General features: G+C 48.9%; 1 protein-coding gene and 1 pseudogene across 5 annotated transcripts in view; both read right to left on the reverse strand.

Moving 5' to 3' along the window:
• Positions 1-17,733, reverse strand: part of IL34 (interleukin 34) — an 80,102-nt gene that overhangs the window by 45,867 nt on the left and 16,502 nt on the right. The window lies entirely within an intron of this gene.
• Positions 1,632-4,739, reverse strand: LOC141581883 (heterogeneous nuclear ribonucleoprotein H-like; annotated as a pseudogene).

Consider the following 17,733-nt stretch of genomic DNA (forward strand, 5'->3'; position numbering starts at 1 on the left):
CAGCTGCACCACAGCTATACCTCAGCTACAGTACCTGTTGAATCTGAGCTTCCATGCTTCTCAAACCTCAGTGGGCTTAAGACCACCTGGGGAAGCTGTTAACAACACAGGCTCCAGGCCCCTCCCTCATATACAATTCAGTAGGTCAAGGGCTGTAGAAAGTAAAAAGTTCCTCTTCAAAGTTTCCCTTCTTGTTAAAGAATAAATAATACATGTTTAATGGTTTCTTTTAAAGACTAACTTCCTTTGAAGGCTTTTTTTAAAATTTGTTTTTTATTTTTAGTTTTGTTTTGGGTTTCTTTTTTTTTTTTTTTTTTTTTTTTGCTAATAACCCTTTGCTAAGCCTGTCCTATGTATCTGTTACATATAAGGGAATAAGTACATTCTATGCCCTTGTACTTTAACCGAGATACTTGTTCTGGGCCGGGCGCGGTGGCTCATGCCTGTAATCCCAGCACGTTGGGAGGCCGAGGCGGGTGGATCACGAAGTCAAGAGATCAAGACCATCCTGGTCAACATGGTGAAACCCTGTCTCTACTAAAAATACAAAAAATTAGCTGGGCATGGTGGCACGTGCCTGTAATCCCAGCTACTCAGGAGGCTGAGGCAGGAGAATTGCCTGAACCCGGGAAGCGGAGGTTGTGGTGAGCCGAGATCGCGCCATTGCACTCCAGCCTGGGTAACAAGAGCGAAACTCCGTCTTAAAAAAAAAAAAAAAAAAAAAAAAGATACTTGTTCTGGACATGCTCAGGCATGTCCCAGCTCACAGCCTATGCCCCTTCCTTATTTGAAAATGTTACTATTTTTCTAAATTCTTTTGCAAGCCGCTTCCTCTTTTCCTTTTGTTCATTTCCTTTACATATTTAGGAAAGTTTTAAGTTGTTAGCCAGTGGGATTTAGCTTAAACTGTAAGGTCCAACCAACAGAGTTAGGACACAGCAGTAAGGACCCAATGCATATGGGATAAATATTCCTGCCTGTATTTGTCCATAGTGCTCTTGTGGCAGGATTGCTGATGGACAGCACCCTTTCTGCAGAAAGTAAAATTGCCTTTCTGAGAAAACTTTTTGTCTGATTGCTAATTTTTTCTTGCAGCACCAAGGAAGAAATATTTTGTTTCTAACAGGGGCCCGTGGACTTGCATTTCCACCATGCTTTGTATCTCAGATGATGCTGATGGGGCCGGTGCAAGGACCACATTTGAGGCATCTGCTCCAGGGAAGGGTTCCTCAAACTGTGCCATGCAGACATGTTACCTAGAATCTTGTTAAAATATAGACTCTCGGCTGGGCGCGGTGGCTCAAGCCTGTAATCCCAGCACTTTGGGAGGCCGAGGCGGGTGGATCACAAGGTTGAGAGATCGAGACCATCCTGGTCAACATGGTGAAACCCCGTCTCTACTAAAAGTGCAAAAAAATTAGCTGGGCATGGTGGCACGTGCCTGTAATCCCAGCTACTCAGGAGGCTGAGGCAGGAGAATTGCCTGAGCCCAGGAGGCGGAGGTTGCGGTGAGCCGAGATCGCGCCATTGCACTCCAGCCTGGGTAACAAGGGCGAAACTCCGTCTCAAAAAAAAAAAAAAAAAAAAAAAATATATATATATATATATATATATATATATATAGACTCTCATTCAGAAGGTCTGGGGTAGCATCTGGGATACTGCATTTCTCTCTCTCTCTCTCTTTTTTTTTTTTTTTGTGACAGGATTTTGGTCCATTGCCCCGGCTGGAGTACAAGGGCATGATCACAGCTCACAGCAGCCTCAGACTCCTGGGTGCAACCATCCTCCTATCTTAGCCTCCCTGGTAGCTGGGACTGCAGATGTGCACCATCACACCTGCCAATTTCTTTTTTTTTTAAGAGACAAAGTCTCATTGTATTGCCCAGGCTAGTCTCAAACTCCTGGCCTCAAGCAATCCTCCTGCCTCAGCCTCCCAAAGCACTGGGATTACAGGGGTGAGCCATCATTCCCAGCTGGACTCTACATTTCTTTTTTCTTTCTCTCTTTTTTTTTAGACAGAGTCTCATTCTGTCACCCAGGCTGGAGTGCCGTGGCTCAATCTCAGCTCACTGCAACCTCTGCCTCCCAGGTTCAAGTGATTCTCTTGCCTCAGCCTCCCAAGTAGCTGGAACTACAGGTACATGCCACCACGCCTGGCTAATTTTTGTATTTTTAGTAGAGATGGGGTTTTACCATGTTGGCCACACTGGTTTCAAACTCCCGACCTCAGGTGATCTACCCCTCCTTGGCCTCCCAAAGTGTCAGGATTTCAGGCGTGAGCCACTGCACCCGGCTGGACTTGGACTCTGCATTTCTGACAAGCTCCCAGGTGCTGCAGATACCACTGGTCTGCAGACTACACTTTGAGTACCAAGGTTCCAGAATAGCCAACTCCGGTTGTTTCACAGATGAGGAAATCGTGCCTTTAAAAAGGTAAGTGACTTGCCCAAGGGCACTTGCACAGTAAGGGCAGAGACCAGGTGAGGCACCATGCAGTGTGGCCGCCATGCCTCAGGAATGCCGCTCCACCCCTGACTCCATGTCCCCGGGTCTATGCTACAAGCTTGCCTGAGCCAAGAAGGGATGCCAGCCCTTCAGAACATGGCATTGAAATTTACTAAATCATGCACAGTCCTTCACTCTCCAGAGAAATCAACCACTTACCACAGAGATTAGTTCAAACCACCAGCCTCTGCAAAATACTTTTGACAAAATTATTTCTTCAGTTGTGTCACCTTCGCTTCTGATGACTCACACCTTTGACAGGCCCTGTTGTGAGAACCTGAAGAGGACATGCATTTCTCAACACATGTGGTCTGAGGCCTGGCACAGTGGCCCACACCTGTAATTCTAGCACTTAGGGAGGCTGAGGTGGGCAGATCATTTGAGATCAGGAGTTTGAGACCAGCCTGCTTCCCTAGTTACTCTGCCATCAGGACCACCTTCAATGTGTATTCTCACAGGATTGAGCGGTGAAAAGAAATTATAAATGTCATTTTCAGTAGCTGTGTAAGGTAATCCACACACGTGCACTCAGTGTCCTGTTGTGCTCTGAGAAGTAGAGCCACCATCCCTGTATCTGTGATCAACACCCCTGAAAAACAGTCACTGAGGTCTCTTCCAAATCTATCTGACCCAAAGCTCTAGCCATCATTACAGCCACTGTCATCATCATAGCCCCCACCATAAGCACCGTGCCTCATCCTCACAAAGCCAGCTCCTCTGCCAACGCTGTTATACCCTCTGCCAGCTCCAGGTCTGTCACAGGGAGCTGGCCGCTGCATGGCCACAAGCTTTCATGGTGGATCATAGTGAGTTCTAACTTTAGCTCTACTGCTCTTAAAGATTTCAATATACCTGAGCCCTATTCTTTCCCTGTGTTTCTTTAGAGCCTTCTCAGCTATTTCCTGTGAAGCAAACTGCACAAAGGACTTCCTTGTACTCCTCCCCTGGAAGTCCACTGGGAATGTTATCCCGTCTGGCACAATTTCCAACCCTGAGAAGAACTGAACCATTTTTTCCTTGCTATAGCCAAAGGAAAGTGCTCTAAGCCATACAAAGTCCTCAGTGACCGTGTCAGGACTGTTTGGACCAGCATGCTTCAACACCCAATCCATGTCAATGTTGTTTGATGAATACTTCAAACCTGTGTCCCATGGTTTCTCTGTCTTTTTTCAGAGCCAATTTGACTTCATCTTCTGATTCAAGTTCAACAAAAGCCTGGCCACACAGTCTGCCTTCTCTGGTGTAGATGAAACAAGTACCTTAAGCCCCATTTTGAATTTCACAGTCAGAAAAAAAAACCTCTGCACTTCATCGGACGAGCAAGACCAGCGCAAGCCCCGAAGCTTCACCACAAACCCCTCTCCACCTTCGGTGCTCCACATACCATCTTACGCAGTCCGGTGTCAAAACAAACTACCCACCCGACTTCAGCGTGGCTAAGACCAAATGGCCCCCTGAAGGCTATTTTTTTTTTTTTTTTTTTGAGAAGGAGTTTCGCTCTTGTTACCCAGGCTGGAGTGCAATGGCGTGATCTCGGCTCACCGCAACCTCCGCCTCCTGGGCTCAGGCAATTCTCCTGCCTCAGCCTCCTAAGTAGCTGGGATTACAGGCACACGCCACCATGCCCAGCTAATTTTTTGCACCTTTAGTAGAGACGGGGTTTCACCATGTTGACCAGGATGGTCTCGATCTCTCGACCTCGTGATCCACCCGCCTCGGCCTCCCAAAGTGCTGGGATTACAGGCTTGAGCCACCGCGCCCGGCCTGAAGGCTATTTTTAAATAGCACCACAGTGTTGTACCATTTGAGGCAAAGAAGTCAGGCTTTTGCATCCCTAATTCACTCAGCGGCCCCGCTGCAGGTGTGAGAGGACACTGATCTGCCGTCCCTGGCAGCCCTTCCCACTTCACAGCAACTGGGAAGCAGGTACAACAGTGAGTTCAGGCAATCTGAGGGCACCGATCCTTCCTTCCAGTTCCAAGAGCCCCTCACATGTGTTTCAAAATACGAAGCCCCCAAGCCCAGGAGTTCGAGACCAGCCTGGGCAACACGGAGAAATGCATCTCTACTAAAAACAGAAGAATTAGCCAGGCGCGGTGGTGCGCACCTATAGTCTCGGCTACTCAGGAGGCTGAGGTGGGAGGACCGCCTGAACTTGGGACGTGGAGGTTGCAGTGAGCTGAGACTGTGCCAGGCCACTGTACTCTAGCCTGGGCCCCAGAGTGAGACCCTGTCTCAAACAACAACAACAACAAAAAAAAAAAAAAAAGAAGGAAGGACAGAGGGAGGGAGGGAGGGAGGGGAAGGAAAGAGAGAGAGAAAGAAAAGACAAAGAAAAAGGAAGGAAGGAAAGAAAAGAAAGAGAAAAGGAGGGAGGAAGGAAGGAAGGAGAAAGGAAGGAAACGCAAATCGCAAAGGATGAAAGAGGAGGAAAAAATGCAAGCATTGTCTCATTTCCAGAAGAATCTTGGAATCTGCCCTCAGAATCAACCCTAACTGCTCCCCGTGGCTTCCCGGCAGGCTGGAGGCGGCCCCTCCTTCCTCTCGCCCCAGCTCCACCCGATGTCCCGCACCCACGGCTGCTCCCTAAGGACTTTGCCTTCTCTCTTACTGGAATATTCCACAAGAGATTTCTCCCCAGCTGGTTGCTTCTTGACAACTCAAACATCATCTCCATAGAGATGGCTTCTCTGGCCACCAGGCCACCCCCATCACACCCTCTGAGGCACTCCGCACAGCACTGGCCGCTTGACGTTATCCTGTGTTCAGTTGTGTGTTGTGTGTGTCTCTCATTCACACGGTTGTATGTGAATGATCTCCCTGGGGACAGAGCCTGATTCTGTTGTCATCACTGTAGCCTCAGAGCCTGGCATCTGCTTGGCACATATGCTTGGCACATAGGAAACCCTGTAACATCTAGCAAATCATATCTGAGTGAATAAATTGGACCCGTGGGCCAGAGGCCAAAATTGCAGCAGAGAAGGAGAACTAGGTCAACTGAACACTCAGCACTCCAAGACGCTGGAGGAAAGCAGGGCACAAGACCAGGATGGGGAAGGAGAGAATCCGCCAAGAGTTTTCTTGGCCCTTTGATTCCTCCCTCCTCTCCCCGGTCCCTCTCTCAGCTCCTACCTTGGAAAGACAATCACCTTTTTTTTTTTGGAGATGGAGTCTCACTCTTTCACCCAGGTTGGAGTGCGGTGTCGTGATCTCGGCTCACTGCGACCTCCACCTCCCGCGTTTAAGCGATTCTGCTTCCTCAGCCTCCCAAGTAGCTGGGATTTTAGGCACCCACCATGCCTGGCTCATTTTTGTATTTTTAGTAGAAACTGGTTTTTGCCATGTTAGCCAGGCTGGTCTTGGATTCCTGACCTCAAGTGATCCACCTGCCTCAGCCTCCCAAAGTGCTGGGATTACAGGCATGAGCCACCAAGTCTGGCCTGACATTCACATTATAAATTGTGCAAACCTCTCAAAATATCCAGGGGCATCTGGGTTCCAATTCTAGCTATAGATCTGAGCCTCTCTCTCCCCACTGGCACCTGCAAGAGGCACAGTGACCATGCCAGCTTCATGGGGTTGCTGGGAGCACTGGCCTCAAGGGTAACATCAGTCACTCAGACACAGGCCTCTGCACATTGAAACAAGGCAGGATAAATCCCTACCCCTCAGATCAGCCATTCACCTTCTGGCTGCAGTCCCAGACAGTCTCTGCCTCAGTGTGCCTGTCTCTGGCACCTGTGAGATCCCCTAATATCCCCCAGCATTTCCCGGGTGCCAGGCACTTGGTATATACTTGTTTGCTTGATCTGCGCAGTGACATCAATTTATCCTGGGAGTCCCACACCTCCAAGTGTCATTATCTCCATTTTATAAACAGAGGACTACAGCTGAGAGATGAAGGCACTGGTCCCAGGACTTACAGCTTTCGAGCTGTGGCATCAGATTCAAGAACCCCACTTTCAGACTGAGCACAGTGGCTCACACCTGTAATCCTAGCACTTTGGGAGGCAGAAGCAGGCAGATCACCTGAGGTCAGGAGTTCAAGACCAGCCTGGTGAACATGGCAAAATGCTGTCTTTACCAAATACACACAAATTAGTTGGGCATGGTGGCACACACACTACTCGGAAGGCTGAGGCAGGGAGAATTGCTTGAACTCAGGAGGTGGAGTTTGCAGTGAGCTGAGATGGCACCACTGCACTTCAGCCTCGGCAACAGAGTGAGAATCCATCTCAAAATAAATAAATAGCCGGGCGCGGTGGCTCAAGCCTGTAATCCCAGCACTTTGGGAGGCCGAGGAGGGTGGATCACAAGGTCGAGAGATCGAGACCAACCTGGTCAACATGGTGAAACCCCGTCTCTACTAAAAATACAAAAAATATTAGCTGGGCATGGTGGCACGTGCCTGTAATCCCGGCTACTCAGGAGGCTGAGGCAGGAGAATTGCCTGAACCCAGGAGGCGGAGGTTGCGGTGAGCCGAGATCGCGCCATTGCACTCCAGCCTGGGTAACAAGAGCGAACCTCCGTCTCAAAAATAAATAAATAAATAAATAAATAATAAATAAAAATAATTTTAAAAATAAATAAAAATTTAAAACCCCACTTTCATCTCATTTATTTAAGTAGTTTGTCACCATTGGCTCATGTCATATGGCAGCCCGGAAAGGAAGGCAATGATTACCTCCATTTTACAGAGAAGGGAAGTGCAATTCCAACCAGGTCTGAGCGGGGCTGCCGATCCTTCAGCTTTCCTCGATGCCTGAGCTCTTCCCTCCCCAGCACCAGCTCCGCTTCCCAGATGCAGAGAATAAGGCATGAGGCTGAGCTGCAGGTCTGCATGCTAATCCCACGATGAGCCCTGGGTGCCTCCCCAGGCAAGAAAGTGAGGCAGCAGAGCCCGCCCCACCTGCACCTGCTGTGGGAAGCCATCTTCTGCGTGACCTTGGCCTAAGACACACCTGGGCTGACTCACCTGAGCTACTCAGGGTTCACGGCAGAGGCTGCGGTGTCTGGACATCAGCCCTCTCCCCACCCTTGATCTGTCTCCTCCCTCCCTCTACCGGATGACCAAGCCCAAAGCTGGGTTTTACTGGGGAACCAGACCCACCATGTTCTGGGGACCTAGATCCCTCTATCCTAATCTCCTAATACCAACTCTTCAGGAGCGAAGAGTTCATTTAATATTGGAAAATCAAGGCCAGGCGTGGTGGCTTAAGCCTATAATCCCTGCACTTTCGGAGGACAAGGCGGGTGGATCACCTGAGGTCAGGAGTTCAAGACCAGCCTTGTCAACATGATGAAACCCTGACTCTACTAAAAATACAAAATCTTTAGCTAAGTGTGGTGGTGCGTGCCTGTAATCCCAGCTACACAGGAGGCTGAGGCACCAAAAGGGCTTGAACCTGGGAGTCAGAGGTTGCAGTGAGCCGAGATCATGCTACTGTGCTCTAGCCTGGGCAACAGAGTGAGACTCCATCTCAAAAAACAAACAAAAACAAAATCAATCATTGTAATTCACCACGTTAACAAACCGGGGGGAATAAAAAAGGGCCAGGTATGATAGTTCATGCCTATATTCCCAGCACTTTGGGAGGCTGAGACAGGCAGATCACCTGAGGTCAGGAGTTCAACACCAGTCTGGCCAACATGATGAAACCCCATCTCTACTAAAAACACAAAAGATTAGCCCGGCTTGGTGGCGGGCACTTGTAATTCTAGCTACCTGGGAGGCAGAGGCAGGAGAATTGCTTGAACCCGGGAGGTGGACGTTGAGAGAGCTGAGATTGCACCACTGCACTCCAGCCTGGGTGGCAGAGTGAGACTCCATGGAAGGAAGGAAGGGAGGAAGGAATCTCATTGTAAAAAACAAACAAACAAAAAAACCTCAATAAGCTGTTTTCTTAAATTGCGTATAAACTGAGGTATCGAGAAAAGGCTAACTCATAAAGGCAGAAAGTGGAATAGAGGTTTCCAGGGCTGGGGAGAAGAGGGAAGAGGAGTTGTTTAATAGGTAGAGTTTCATCTGGGATGATGAAAAGGTTCTGAAACTGCATAGCGGTGATGATTACACAACACAGTGAATGCACCGATGTGACTGAATTACACACTTAAAAAGGGCTTAAATAGTAAGTTTTATGTTTCATATATGTATTTACCACAATAAAAATGTTTTTTAAAAATCTGAATCCGGCCGGGCGCGGTGGCTCAAGCCTGTAATCCCAGCACTTTGGGAGGCCGAGGCGGGTGGATCACAAGGTCAAGAGATCGAGACCATCCTGGTCAACATGGTGAAACCCCGTCTCTACTAAAAATACAAAAAAAATAGCTGGGCATGGTGGCGCGTGCCTGTAATCCCAGCTACTCAGGAGGCTGAGGCAGGAGAATTGCCTGAACCCAGGAGGCGGAGGTTGCGGTGAGCCGAGATCGCGCCATTGCACTCCAGCCTGGGTAACAAGAGCGAAACTCCATCTCAAAAAAAAAAAAAAAATGTGAATCACATAGAAGTGGACACTTGCATTTGATGCGAAGGAGGGTCCTGGGCTCTTCTAAACTTCCCAAGGGGACACTTGTCCTCAGAGGCTCAGGACAGCCCTCTGCCCATGGGAGAGATGGCCTTCCCCTCTCACAGGGCAAGGCCCTCGGGATCCTTTGCTCCACAGACCCAGGATCTCCAGGGAGTCAGGTCTCCACCCCTGCAGTCCTCACCCCTCTCCCTAATACTGACACCTCCGCCCCTTTGCACCTCCTGTTTCCAATAAGCAGAACATCTTTCTCCCTTCCCCCACCAGCCTAATCCTGGCTCCGTGAGGCCTTGCCCCCTCCCCCACTAGCAGCAGAACCCTTCCGACACACACATACATGCACACACACCCCCAGGCTTTCTGACTTCAGCCCTTGAGCCGCAGGAGGATGCCAGCCTCTCCAAGGGGCCTTTTATGCCCCCAGGCCCTCGGTCCCCGCTCTTCCTTTAGCCTACTGGAAGTATCCTGCACATCACTTCGTGCCTGGGCACCAGGCCAGGAGCTCCTTATCAGACTTCGCCTAACTCCTTTCTGTCTCCTGACTTTTCGAGTCCAATCTGGACCGGGCATGGCTGATCCACTGCCAGGGACTGGGGCTGAACCCGTTCCCTTTTTACTAACTCAGAAATGGCCCTAGTGGAGAACAATGGGGAAAATGGAATTCTTGGTGAACAAGTCATCTTTGTTTCAACTGTGTTGGCAGACAGAGCATGGACTGTGGAGACTTGGGTAGACACCCCCAGGCTGCCCAACGCCTGGTTTTGGTTTCCACTTCCTGACTTGGGACCTAGAGAACAAATCATTTCCTTTCTCCAGGCTTCAATTTACCCATCTGAACAATGGAACTTGAGAAGCTCCTCCTCAAACGCGGTGGAGCCAGGGATGTAGGGGAAATGCATGTTTGAAGACGTCCCCACTTGTGAGGACTGTCTTGGGCACAGCACACAAGGCCTCTTTGTCTGCAAAGGTTTGTCCCCAGGTTTGGCCTCACATTTTTTTTATTTTGGGTTCAAGTCTTGCTCTTCAAAGGATGCTGGCGGGGACATCCCTGCCTCTCCCAGGGCCTGGCTTACAGGCTCTGCTATTCTGGTTCATGGTCAGATTTGTTGTTACACCTTCCAAAGCAATGGGCAACTGTAATGAAACAATCAATCATTCATTCATAATTTCACATCTTTCTCCTCCATTGGAACATCAGCCCCACTGAAGTCCAGCACCTGCCTTATTGTGCTAATTAAAGCAATTAACACAGCCAGGCCACAGTCAACGGCTGGCATGTCTTTCCTGCTAACATGTATCAATCAGAGAAAAAATTGTGGTATGTCCATACTATGGAATCTACTCAGCAATAAAAAGAATCAGGCAGTTGCAGTGGTGCACACCTCAATCACAGCCCTTTGGGAGGCCAAGGCAGGAGGATCACTTGAGCCCAGGAGTTTGAGACCACCCTGGGCAACAGGACGAGAACCTGTCTCTACAAAAAAAAAATTTTTTTTAATTATCTGGGCACGGTGGGGCAGAGCTGTGTAGTCCCAGCTATTCAGGAGGCTGAGGTGGGAAATAATCTGAGGCCAGGAGGTTGAGGCTGCAGTGAGCCAAGATCATGCCACTGTGCTCCAGCCTGGGTGATAGAGTGAGACTCTGCCTCTAAAAAACAAATAGACTGGGTGTGGTGGCTCACATCTGTAATCCCAGCACTCTGGGAGGCCAAGGCGGGTGGATCACCTGAGGTCGGAAGTTTGAGACCAGCCTGACCAACATGGAGAAACCCTGTCTATACTAAAAACACAAAATTAGCCAAGTGTTGTGGCGCATGCCTGTAGTCCCAGCTACCTGGGAGGCTAAGGCAGGAGAATCACTTGAACCCAGGAGCGGGAGGTTGCAGTGAGCCAAGATCGTGCCATTGCACTCCAGCCTGGGCAACAAGAGCAAAACTGTCTCCAAATAATAATAATAAATAAATAAATACATAGTGTATTTATTATGTTGTATCTAAATTTGAACATGTTTTATGGCATTTCTCTCCAAACTGTCTAATCTTCCATCTGGTTGAGAACTGTCTCTTACATTTACTTGTTTTTGCACTGATTTTTTTTTTGGTCTTTTTTTCTCCAATGGAACTACAGCGCAGATGTCAGTCACAGGGCACAGCTCTGTGGTCACATAGGAGATACTCACTGGAAACTAGCAGAATGAGAGGAAAACGGCCAGGGCTCCCACTCAGGGCAGGGGGCAGGCCACAGGGATGGTGTTGCCTTATTTCAGGGATGTTTGGGGACCGTGATGCTGGGAGTGGCCCCTGGGACAAAGCTGGGGCTACCTCTGCCGGAATAAAATAACTACAGGGAAAAGGGATAAGAATAACAACAACAATAACAATAATCTGCTGGGCATGGTGCATACCTAGTGTGCCAGCCACTTGGGAGACTGAAGCAGGAGGATCCCTTGAGCTCACAAGTTCAAGACCAGCCTAGGCAACATAAGGAGATCTCATCTCTAAAAATTAATTAACTAGTTAATTAATAGTTAATGTTACTTTATGTCATTTAATCCTCCCTCCCTACTACCGCTACACCCCCTCACACACACAGCACATCAATTCCAAAGCTAGGGATTCTCATTCTCATTTTATTTTTGAGACAGGGTCTCACTCTGTTGCCCAGGCTGTAGTGCAACGGCATGACCATGGCTCACTGAAGCCTCAACCTGCTGGGCTCAAGTGTTCTTTGAGCCCAGCCTCCTGAATAGCTGGGACTACAGGTGTGAGCCACAGCTCCCGGCTCACCCTCATTTTAAAGATAAGAAAACCAAAGCTCAGAAAGTTTGGCAACTTGCCTAAAGCCACACAACTAGCAAGTAGGGGAGCAAATACGAAATCTAAGTCTAACAGTCATGTTCTTGCTGTAACTTTACATCCCCACAATAGTCTGAAGGCAAAGGAAAAGACCACATTCCCCCAACCCAGCAATTCTGTGCAGCTCAAAAGCCTGATTGTGAGCTCAAAGGAGCCTGGCCTTACACGGCTCACAGCAACCATGAGGATCTCGCACGGGACGGGGGAGACCTGAGTCCTCTGTAACTTCAGAGTCTGAACACAGGGGTTGCATGCCCTACCTTGAGCTTGTCAGGACAGGCCACTCCAGCTGTAGCCCAGAGCTGCTGGGCCTAGAGAGGAGCAATTCCACTTCACCATGGATGGGTTTGCCATCTTTACTTCTTCTAAAGCTGGAAAATCTATGGTCCCTTGTCCTTCTGTCTCCCCAAGGCCAAACTTGTCTGTGCTCTGCCTGGGGCTGGCAGCTCAGTTTCCTTGTCTACCGGTGAGGCAGCCAGTTGGACAGAGGCATCCTTGGTTCTGCTAGGATCATGAGAAGGCCCCTCCCAGATAAGAGAAGATAGCCTTTCATTCCCACTGTCCCCACCCCACCTGGGGCTGCTGGGAAACCTAGTGGGAGGCTGGCTTCTGATAAAAAGGAATTAGGGCCAGATGGCGGTGGTGGCTCACGCCTCACTTTTGGAGGCCAAGACAGGCGGATCACTTGAGGTTAGATGGAGAACAGCCTGGACAACATAGTGAAACCCCATCTCTACTAAACATACAAAAAAAAAAAAAAGAAAAGAAAAAAGAAAGCCAGGCAGGGTAGTCCCAGCTATGCAGGAGGCTGAGGTGGGAGGATCGCTTGAGCCCGAGAGGCAGAGGTTGCATGAGCCAAGATCGCACCACTGTACTCCAGCCTGAGTGATAGAGTGAGACTCTGTCTCAAAAATAAAAAAAGAAGAAAAAGAAGGAATCAGGCTGGGCATAATGGGGCACACCTATAACCCCAGCAATTTGGAAGGCTGAGGTGGGAGGATTCCTTGAGGCCAGGAGTTCAAGACCAGCCTATGACACATAGCAAGACCCTGTCTCTACAATTTAAAAAAAATTTTTTTAATAAATAAGGAATCAGCCTCTGAGGTAGCATATAAACAGAGGACAGGGGAATGGAGAGAAGGAATGCTGAATCCATGCAGGGTGCCCAGTAGGGCACCCTCCCCTCCTTTCCCAGCATTCCCTACTTCTCTCAGCATTCCTTATCTCTCCCAGTATTCTCCATCTCTCTCAGTATCCCCCACTTCTCCCAGTATCCCCTGCTTCTCCCAGCATTCCCTAGTTCTCCCAGCATTCCCTAGTTCTCCCAGCATCCCCTAGTTCTCCCAGCATCCCCTAGTTCTCCCAGCATCCCCTACTTCTCTCAGCATCCCCTACTTCTCCCAGCATCACTGTTTCTCCCAGAATCTCCTCATTTCTCCCAGCATCCCCTACTTCTCCTAGTATATCCTCATTTCTCCCAGCATCCCCTGCTTTTCCCAGCATCTCCTCATTTCTCCCAGCATCCCCTATCTCTCCCAGCATCCCCTCTGGGTAGCTGGGATTACAGGGCCACAACACCGTGCCCAGCTAATTCTTGTACTTTTAGTAGAGACAAGGTTTCACTTCTCCATGTTGGCCAGGCTGCTCTCCAATTCTTGGTCTCAGGTGATCCACCTGTGTTGGCCTCCCAAAGTGCTGGGATTACAGGCATGAGCCACCACGCACTACCTAAGGGAATTTTTTTTTTTTTTTGAGACAGAGTTTCACTCTTGTTACCCAGGCTGGAGTGCAATGGCGCAATCTCGGCTCACCGCAACCTCCACCTCCTGGGTTCAAGCAATTCTCCTGCCTCAGCCTCCCGAGTAGCTGGGACTACAGGCACATGCCACCACGCCCAGCTAATTCTTGTATTTTTAGTAAAGACAGGATATCACCATGTTGGCCAGGCGGGTCTTGAACTCCTGACCTCATGATCCACCCACCTCAGCCTCCCAAAGTGCTGAGATTATAGACACGAGCCACCCTGGCTGGCTTTTTTTTTTTTTTTTTTTTTTTGAGATGGAGTCTTACTCTGTCACCCAGGCTGGAGTGCAATAGCTTCAGTAAGCTGTGATCGCACCACTGCACTCTATCCTGGGCCACAAAGCAAGACCCTGTCTCAAAAAATAATAATAATAGGCTGGGCGCGGTGGCTCAAGCCTGTAATCCCAGCACTTTGGGAGGCCGAGGCGGGTGGATCACGAGGTCAAGAGATCGAGACCATCCCGGTCAACATAGTGAAACCCCGTCTCTACCAAAAATACAAAAAATTAGCTGGGCATGGTGGCGCGTGCCTGTAATCCCAGCTACTCAAGAGGCTGAGGCAGGAGAATTGCCTGAACCCAGGAGGCGGAGGTTGCGGTGAGCCGAGATCACGCCATTGCACTCCAGCCTGGGTAACAAAAGTGAAACTCAGTCTCAAAAAATAAAATAAAATAAAATAATAATAATAATAAATAAAGAGGCTGGGCACGGTGGCTCATGCCTGTAATCCCAGCACTTTGGGGCCAAGGCAGGTAGATCACCTGAGATCAGGAGTTGGAGATCAACCTGGCCAAGATGGTGAAACCCCGTCTCTACTAAAACAAATAGAAAAATTAACTGGGCATGTTGGCGGGCACCTGTAGTCCCAGCTACTTGGGAGGGTGAGGCAGGAGAATTGTTTGAACCCGGGAGGCAGAGGTTGCAGTGAGCCGAGACCTCACCATGAGACTTTGTTTGAAAAAAAAAAAAGAAGAAGAAGAAGAAGAAGCCAGACATAACAGGTATAAGACAAAGTAATAAACCTTAGAATCCCTGTTTGCTCATTTCTGCTTGCCATTTCACAAAGCCCCTTGGCTGACAACGTGTAACTCTCCAGAAAGATACTTGAAGACAAAACAGGATAGAGAACTTGACCCCAGCCATCTCTTGTCTGAGTCAGTATATTCCTTAAAACATGTGTAAACTGAGCCTTGCCTTTTGCTGCACATAAGATAACATCTTACAAGGTTGGTGATAAGCCTCTAATCTGTAATCGGATGGACTCTTACACTCAACCTTGATGTGGTTCTACTTTAATGTAACTTCTGAGCAGGTCTGATGTGACTTTGCACCTTCTGAACCCCTACTGCCTGTGTATGAGCTAGGAGCTGAAGCACTGCCTTAGAGCAGTCAGATAGAACAGCTACTGGGCTACACGTATCCGTCTATCATCTTCAGTAAGACTTCTGAATAAAACTAATTTTAATTCTTTAAAAGATTGACCTTTATTTTTTATTATTTATTTATTTGATTTTTTGAGACTGAGTTTCACTCTGTCACCCAGGCTGGAATGCAGTGGTGCAATCTTGGCTCACTGGAGCCTTTGAGTCCTGGGTGCAGGCGATTCTCCTGCCTCAGCCTCCAGAGTAGCTGGGATTATAGGTGCCTGCCACCACGCCCAGCTAATTTTTGTATTTTTAGTAGAGACAGTGTTTCACCATGTTGGCCAGGCTGGTCTCGAACTCCTGATGTCAGGTGATCCACCAGCCTCAGCCTCCCAAAGTGCTGGAATTACAGGCATGAGCCACCATGCCCAGTTAATTTTTGTATTTTTAGTAGAGATGGGGTTTCACTATGTTGGTCAGGCTGGTGTTGAACTCCTGAACTTGTGATCCACCCACTTGGCCTCCCACAGTGCTGAGATTACAGGCGTCAGCCACCACATCTGGCCAAAAAAAATGGTTTTTTTAAATAAAGAGGGAATGAAATTTGCAGTGATTAGCCCTGGACCTAGTCAGTGGTAAGCTAACATTACTATAAGCATGACACACACAGACAATAGCCACTACACCCTCATTGCAACGGAACACAAGTATTTTTGGCAGGGTGGAGGATACGGGTACAGAGATACATATGAGTGGCTGCAGGGGCTCCAGTTTCTAAGGCAGAGGTGGGAAATGGGTTACCATTGTGCCCAATGCCACGTGGAGAAGAGTCACCTCCAGCCTGGGAGGGGGACGTGGGAGGAGGTTAATTTGCCCCAGAACTGGCACTCAGATGCCTGGTCTGCAGTAATTCACTTCTCCCTGGCTCCATATCACAGCCTGTCATCACCATGGTCTTCTTTGTGCCTCTGGGGATGCCCTGGCCACCTTTCTGGGCAGTCTTAGTCTTGGCATAAATAAATCCTGCCATGGTATGAATATCTGCATCCCCCTGCAAAAGTCATCACCCCAAGGTGAAGGCATTAGAAGGTGGAGTCTTTGGAAGATGATGAGGTTATGACAGTGAGCCTTCATGAATGGGTTTAGTGCCCTTATAGAACCCCAGAGAGATCCCTCACTCCTTCTGCTTATGAGACTACAGGGAAAAGACAGCCACCTAGGACAATCTGTCAGTGCCTGAACTTGGTCTTCTCGGCCTCGGGAACAACACACTTCAGTTGTTTACAAGCCTCCCAATCTATACAATTTTCCCTTTTTTTTTTTTTTAAGAAGGAGTCTCAATATGTCACCATGCTGGTGTGCAGTGGTGCAATCTCAGCTCACTGCGACCTCTGCCTCCCAGATTCCAGCGATTCTCCTGTCTCAGCCTCCCAAGTAGCTGGGACTACAGGCACATGCCACCATGTCCAGTAGAGACGGGATTTCACTATGTTGGCCCAGCTGAGCTGGAACTCTTGACCTTAACTAAACTGCCTATCTCAGCCTCCCAAAGTGCTGGGATTACAGGCATGAGCCAGCACACCCAGCCCGATTTTCTTACGGCAGGCCAAACAGACTAAGACAAATCCCATTCTCCTGAAGTCAGCCAAACAAGGTTAGACTAATCCCCAGAAGAATGTTCCTATGAAACTAGAGAGGAGCCCCAGTGTGGGGGCTCATGTCTGTAATCCCAGCACTGTGGGAGGCTGAAGTTGGAGGATCGCTTGAGCCCAGGAGTTAAAGACCAGCCTGACAAACAAAGTGAGAACCCATCTCTACTAAAAATAAAAATAAGCAGGGCACAGTGGTGCACACCCATGGTCCAGCTACATGAGAGGCTGAGGCAGAATTACTTGAACCTAGGAGGTCAAAGCTGCTGTGAGCCATGTACTCCAGCCAGGGTGACAGAGTGAGATCCTGTCTCAGAAGAAGAAGAAGAAGAAGGAGAAGGAAGAAGATGAGGGGGAAGAGAAAAAGGAATAAGGAGAAGGAGAAGAAAACTAGAGAGGAAACAAAACGAAGAAACTGAAATGCAGGCCAGGTGTGGTGGCTCACATCTGTAATCCCACACTTTGGGAAACCAAGGCAGATGGATCAACTGATGTCAGGAGTTCCAGACCAGCCTGGCCAACATGGCAAAACCTTGTCTTTGCTACAAATATCAAAAAGAAAAAAAAAATCAGCTGGATGTGGAGGCAGGCACCTATAATCCCAGCTACTTGGAATGCTAAGGCAGAATTGCTTGAACCCGGGAAGCGGAGGTTGCAGTGAGCTGAGATCGTTGCCACTACATTCCAGCCTGGGTGATGGAGGGAAACTCTGTCTCAAAAAAAAAAAGAGAGAGAGAGAGAGAAATTGAAACGCAGCCACCTGGAAATACGAGGGTTTCCAAGGCATAGAGTCTTTGATATGAATCTGCCCAGAGTAGACTGGCAGCCTCCCAAAGCCTCCTCCTCACCTCCTCCGTGTCTCTACCCACTGGCTTGGCAAGAAGCCCTCCCTTCCAAAACTTGCTTCCTCTGGTCTTGAGCAGCAGCAGCCCTGCCCCTAAATCTTGGCAGGACGAATAGGTTCTGCTTGAGCTCTTGGAGAGGAAGAGAGTCCTCCCCAGAAAGTCTTCCTTGGGACCTTGACCCTCCC

The sequence above is a fragment of the Saimiri boliviensis genome, chromosome 1, assembly GCF_048565385.1.
Source record: "Saimiri boliviensis isolate mSaiBol1 chromosome 1, mSaiBol1.pri, whole genome shotgun sequence".
Taxonomy (NCBI): Eukaryota; Metazoa; Chordata; class Mammalia; order Primates; family Cebidae; genus Saimiri; species Saimiri boliviensis.